Here is a 7,096-nt window from a genome sequence, read left to right as displayed (position 1 = left end):
TTCTAACTGGTGTGAGATGGTGTGTCATTGTGGTTTTGATTTGCATTTCTCTGATGACCACTGTTGATGAGCATTTTTTCATGTGTCTATTGACTGCATAAATGTCTTCTTTTGAGAAGTGTCTGTTCATATCCTTTGACCCTTTTTGATGGGGTTGTTTGATTTTTTCTTGTAAATTTAAGTTGTTTGTAGATTCTGGATATTAGCTCTTTGTCAGATGAGTAGATTGCAAAAATTTTCTCCCATTCTGTAGGTTGCCTGTTCACTCTGATGGTAGTTTCACATTCTTTAATTTCTTTTAATTCTTGTTTCACCCCAGCCCTCCTGTAGCCCCTTCTGTGCTAGAGGTCAGAGTGTCCTGTCCAGGTCTGTCTCCAGATCACCCTGCCTCATCTTCATTATGTACTTAGCACAAAGCAGAGCACATTGGGTGCATAACAAATCCACACTGGGGCTTGGCTTCCTTTTAAGCATGAGAATTTTTGGTGGATCCTAATTTATGGTTCAACCTTCCTGTTTCCACCTTCTTCATTGATCACCTTTGGAAGGCTTATTCTTTGCTTTGTTAACCCATTCTAATCCCGTGTCTTCTTTCTTTGTCCTTTGTAAACCTGCTTCTTTCTCTTCATCTCTTTTCTTGGTCAGAGACACCCATAAAATTGTTCCCGACCAAGTGAAGCGAGTTGCCTTATTAGATCCCATTTGAGTCACCTTATACATTGGAAAACATTTTAAACAATGAAAACCACACTTATGCACATAGTTTATCTTGCTTACTTCCTTAAAGTAAATGTGCTTACAACACAATTTGGACTTAAACATGGAAATTTACAGTTATTCTTTGTAGTTTCCTAGTGAATTATTATTTTTTAGACAGACACTTAAGAGCCTACTAAGTATCAAGTGTTTTGCAGGTTTATTTAATCTTTACCATTCTGGGAAAGTTTTCATTTCTTTCTTTTACAAATGAGTAGACTCAAATCAGGGAAATAGATATGATATCCAAGGTCATCTAGATTTCCAGGCTCTGTCTGCTGGATCACATTTGCTCTTGTAGTTTTAACTGACTGTGATTGGAATATATAATTTTATAAGCCATGTGTAACAACACTGCCTGTGTGTTTTTTTCTTCTTTTTTTCTTTTTTGGTAGCCTCATTAATGCATTAATGTTCTCTTGTTTGAAGTTGTAAGTTTCTAAGAAAACAAGGTAGCAATGAGAAATTGGACAATGTCTGGAACTTCCTTCCTCTGCCTTTATTGTTGTCATTCCACTAGTTATCAGTTGTATTGATTATACCCCAAGCCATAGTAACATTCTTAAAATAGAGACTCCTGAAAATATTTTAAAGAGTTTTTTTTTATTTGTAAGCTACAGTTGAGCAGTAACAAACTTTTTTATTTCCTTCTGGATTGATTACAGTAGTCATAACGTTATTGATGTCCTCTAAGGGCTCTTTAACATAATGCTTATTTACTGAAATGTGTTTTATAGCTTCATCAGCAACTGAAGTGCTGGATATGTGGACTCTGCAGATTAGATAACCTTCCTAAGCACCTGGATGTTGAGATGCCAGATCAACCACTACCCATGGGTGAGGTAAAGTAAAAATTCTCTAGTGTTCAAGAGCTAAAATAAATTGTCTCAAACAAAAGTCAAACTAGGATGATTTTTTTTTTTATTATTCAAGTCATTTAGAAGTTCGTTTTTCTGTTCCTGTTGAATTGTTTTGTTTGTTCTGTTTTAGATACTAAAAATAACCTTTTCATTCTTTGGAGCTGCTAACATTTAGTATGACAGGTAAAAAATTGCCCCTTTCCCTAACACCTGCTTTTTGTTGTTAATATTCCTGGTGTCCATAAATGTTCTTGCTTCTTTCATTGTTTGTCTTTGCTCACTGAATTACCTTCACCTAGAAATGTCATCTCTTTAAGTCTGTCTCTGCTTCTTAAGGACTCGCCCACGTGTTATCTCCTGCAAGCAACAGAAATCACCACTAGGTCACCACTACCCCTAACTTCTTCCTGGATTTACCTATTTAGGCCTCTGTTACAGACTTTTTAGTATAATACATGAAAATTTAGCTCTTATAACACCCTTTCCCTTCCTCAAATATTATCTTTAGTCATATAAGTAATCACTAATTGTCATTAGGACTTTGTAAAGCCAAGTTTTCTAGAATATTTAGGATAGGATATTTTGTTTTCTTGATGGTGTTTTCAGTTTTGCAGTGTCTTCCTCCTAATAGTACTTTTTAATTAAAAAAATTCTGCTGTAGCCCTTCCTGTGGGATCTCCTTCTCTTCCAAAGTCTTTGGCTCCTCTGTGCCCATTTTGGCGGATCGTTCTTTGGGTTGGCTGTGCAGATGTCATCTCCTAGAGTAGATCCATAGTTTCCTGGATCCCATGTGTTCTTTCTTGGCTTTCCCTTTGTCATTTTACCTGACTATGTCCTCAAGTAAAACCCAAAGGAAGCATGGAGTGGTATATTTTCTGATCTCCAGCTTCTGAAAAAAATACAATCCAGTGTTTGGGTTATGGAGACAATCTGAGATAGGTTTGAATCTTGGTTCTACTACTTATTACCTGTATGCCCTTGGGCTGATTCCCTAAGTGCTCTATGCATCAATTTTCCATTTGCAAAATGGGGGAGCCAGTAATAGTATTAGTACCTATGTTTCTAGGGAGCTATGAGGATTAAATGAGTTGGTACTTGTAAACCATTTAGAACAGTGCCTGGTGCATAGCACATGCCCGTCACTATTCTCTTTTGTCATAGTCTACCCTCACACTTGATGGATAGTTTGGTTGATTATGTATATCTAGGTTGAGGATAATTTTACCTTAGAATTTCGTAGTCTGTGCTGTTGTCTTCTAACCAGTTGTGGTGGTGGAGCCTCAGGTCATCCTGAGTTTCCCTCATTCATGCATGACTTTCTGGAAGCTTTTAGGAGTCTGTCTTTTCCTTGGTGAGCTGAAATAGCACAACATTGTACTTAGTGTGGGTCTTTTTTTCATTCATTGTGCTGGATACACCGAATGGACAGGCCTATGGACGGGGTCTTTCAAAGATGGAATCTTGAATCTGGTCATATTTTTGTTAACTTTCTCTTTTCCATTTTATTTGTTTGTTTTGAAATGTCTGTTAATTGGATTTTAGTCCTCTTGTCTTGAGTCTTGTATCTCACGTTATTTCTAATTCTTTTTTAAATTTTAAGTTCTGGAATATTTTTCTTATCTTTTGACTTTTAGGAAATTTTATTTGGATAGGCATAAATTTAAGTTTTGTTTTGGTTATTTATTGTTGCTTAACCAATTTTCCCAACACTTAATGGCATAAAACCACACATTTGTCTATCTGTCACTACTGTATGGGTTAACTGGGACTAACTGGACAATTTTTCTGCTGGTTTCATTTGGCATCTCTCACTGTGCAGTTAGATGGTGTCAGGGACTGGTCATCTGGATGCTCAGCTGCAGTGGAGTGTCTGAGATGGCTTCTTCACCCACAGGTCTGCTGTCTTGGTGTTTCTTCATGTGGCCTTCCTCTCTGCATAGTGTCTCATCCTCTCAGACCTCTTCATGTGGCTTGTCTTTCTCCAAGAGGATAGCCAATTGTTATTTTTGGCTTCCAGAAGCACAGAAGTGGAGCTGCCAGGTGTTCTTAAGGCTTAGACCTGGAACAGGTCCAGTGTCATTTCTACCAAATTCTCTAGGTTAAATTGAGTCTTGGGGCCAACTCAGATTCACTGTGGGATGGGCCTGTCCAAGGACATGGTGACAGGAGGTGTGGCTCATTGGGGACCAAGTCCCAAGATGAACCCTGAGTTCTAAGAACTTTTTCTTCTCTGATTATTCCTTATTCATGTTCTATTTTGTTTTATTCATGTAATACATTCACAAGTGTCTTTATGAAGTGATTTTGATACTCTTTTGTCTGCTCCCTAGCATCTCTTTGTTCTTTAATAAATTTTTTTCTTAGTTTACTTTGGTCTTATTTTACTTTGTAAAGCCTTTCCTTAAATATCTATTCTATGTTGTTTATCATTTGTAGTCTTTTTTTTTTTTTTTTTTTAGATGGAGTTTCACTCTTGTTTCCCAGCCTGGAGTGCAATGGCATGATCTTGGCTTGCCGCAATCTTTAGCTCCTGGGTTCAAGCGATTCTTCTGCCTCAGCCTTGTAAGTAGCTGGGATTATAGGCATGTGCCACCAAGCCCGGCTAATTTTTGTATTTGTTTCTCCATGTTGGTCAAGCTGGTTTCGAATTCCTGACCTCAGGGGCTATGCCCAAGTCAGCCTCCCAAATTGCTGGGATTAAAGTCATGAACCACTGTGCTGGCCTGTATTCTCTTTTTTTTAATTCCCCTTTTTGTTCATTCATATATGAGAGAAGTACTAAAAGACTGGGACGCTGGGTGTGGTGGCTTACACCTACAATCTCAGTGCTTTGGGAGACTGATGTGGGAGGATCACTTGAGCCCAGGAACTCAAGACTAATTTAGGCAACATCGTGAGACCCCATCTTTATGAAAACAAATAAAAAAAATAGCCAGGTGTGGTGACACCCACCTGTAGGCCCAACTACTTGGGAGGCTGAGGCAGGAGGATCGCTTGAGCCCGGGATGTTGAGGCTGAAGTGAGCTGTGATCATCCCACTGCATTCCTGCATTCCAGCCTGGGTGAAAGAGCAAGACCCTGTTTCCTCAATAAATAAATAAATAAATAAATAAATAAAATAAATAAATACAAATAAAAAATAAAAACAAAAAATTGATTGGGAATTCTTCTTGGCAACTGATAGCTTTTAGAGGGGAATGTATGCTGATTCCTAATTGTTATCCTCTAACCCTCTATCTTATCTCCTGGTGCAATCATAAATGATGGCTGGAACCTCCACTTTTGTTTGCTTTGCTCCATTAATTAACCATTTTCCATTTACTGTCATTGTCTAAATAAGGTGAATTCTCTTCTGTTGGTAATCCTATTTCTTTTTTTGTAATTGTGTGTTTATATGTTTCTTCTTCACTGTATTTCTAGTGGAGTCTTAGGACAAAGAGCAGATGGTGTAAATATGTGTTCAGTGTTCAGTTTTTTCTGTAAGACTTCTGCAACTTGTGTTTTTCACTGAATATCACAGGGACTTAATGCATATAGAGCTACCTTGTTTTTCATGATTGTGCCTACAATTCTGTGGAGAAATATAATTTGTGAATTACCTGATGAAATTTTCCTAATTTTGAATCATCCTTGCATTCCTATAAAAAACACTGTTAGAAAGGCTATAGTAATATTTTATTTTTGCATTTTTACTTCTGTATTAAAGAAGATTAAGGTTTTGCTTGTTTCCTTTAAGGCTCTTATTTCATATCAAGGGTGTGCAGGGCTAACTTGGGAAGCTTTACATCTTTTTTCTAAGACCTAGGATGTAGATCTAGTTTACACAGTAATTTTTGCCTGCAGGAATATTTTGCCTCCCATGGGACATTTGGAAATATCTGGAGACATTTTTGTGGTCACAACTGGCCATGGTCGGGAGGTCTTATTGGCATCCCGTGGGTAGAGGGGATGTTATTAAATGTCCCACAACACACCAGGAGAAGCCTCCACAAAGAATTGTCTGGCCCAATATATCAATATTGCTGAGGGTGACAAACCCTGGTTTAAATAAAAGTCCAATTTGGAGGATGAGTCTTTGTCTTTTTCCTTCTTCTCGCTTGAACCCAGGAGGTGGAGGTTGCAGTGAGCCAAGAGTGTGCCACTATACTCCAGTCTGGATGACAAAGGTGAAACTCTGTCTCAAAAAAAAAAAATCATAAATATCTTCAGTTTCGAACATTTGAGTAATTCTCTAATCTCCTTTATAAGTAACTACTAATGTGGAATAATTGAAAGACATTGTATTTGGAATGGAATGTAATTTATAAATTCTGGCTTTACCTCTAACTCATGATATGCCTTTGAGTAAATTGTTTTATGTGAATTGTTGGATTTGGTTTTCTGGAAAACAAAAGCTCTTAACTTTTAGCACTAAAATTATATTTAATACTAATCAGTACTTAACCTGTATGTGGTTACTTTTTGGAAGAGAAACTACTGAATTTTTAAAATTTTATGTTTGCATAAAAGGAGAATTTGAGAATATTTTAGGGACCACTTGCTGGAGGTAGTGAAACCGTCTCGTTGAAAAATCATTCAAAGACATTTGTCTTAGTCTGTTTAATAGTGTTGTAACAGAATAACAGAGAGTGAGTAATTTATAAAGAACAGTCATTTATTTTCTGACTGTTCTGGAGTCTGCGAAATCCAAGATGAAAATATCAACATTTGGTGTCTCAGTGCCTTCTTGTTTCATCCTCACATGGTAGCAGGCAGAAGGGCAGGAGAGCAAGCTGGTCCAATGTGTGAAGCCTCATTCATAAGGGCCTTAATTCCATAAATAAGGAAAGAGCCCTCTTGGCCTAATGACCTTTTAAAAGTCCTACCTGTTAATATCATCACATTGACAACATCAACAGATGAATTTTGGAGGGAATACATTCCAACAGTAGCAAATTTAGTAGGGCAAATTCCAAAGACATTGAGCTTAGGCCAGTTGTCAGTCATGGGTATAATTTTAGACGTTTTCAGGCTCTGAAGCTTTGCATTTAAATTTAAACTTCGGAACAAAGATCTATATCTCTGCATTGACCAAATAGAATGTATGTGAATTCCATGGTCTTGATTGTTTTAAAAGATTTTTTTCTGTTTGGGTCTTATAATTAATTTAGGCTTTCATTTTCTTGGTTTGGAATTTATTAATCTAAAATATACTTTAGAGGGCTTCAGAACTAAAGAAGTAGTGTTGTAAGCTTGTTTTTGTTTATTTTTTGAGACAGAGTCTTATGTCACTCAGGATGGAGTGCAGTAGCGTGGTCATGTAACCTTGAACTCCTGGGTTCAAGCAATCCTCCTGAGTAGCTGGGACTATAGGCCGGTGCCCTACATGACAGAGTGAGACTCTATATTTTAAAAAAATAAATTAGGCCGGCGCGGTGGCTCAAGCCTGTAATCCCAGCACTTTGGGAGGCCGAGACGGGCGGATCACGAGGTCAGGAGAT

At 37.6% G+C, this 7,096-nt stretch overlaps 1 pseudogene; it reads left to right on the top strand.

Annotated features, from left to right (window-relative positions):
* Positions 1-7,096, top strand: part of LOC105525448 — a 22,732-nt pseudogene that overhangs the window by 5,415 nt on the left and 10,221 nt on the right.

This window comes from Colobus angolensis, unplaced genomic scaffold (genome assembly GCF_000951035.1).
Source record: "Colobus angolensis palliatus isolate OR3802 unplaced genomic scaffold, Cang.pa_1.0 Scaffold534, whole genome shotgun sequence".
NCBI lineage: Eukaryota > Metazoa > Chordata > Mammalia > Primates > Cercopithecidae > Colobus > Colobus angolensis.
Note: the sequence above shows the minus strand (reverse complement) of the source record. Positions and strands in the feature narration are given on the sequence as shown.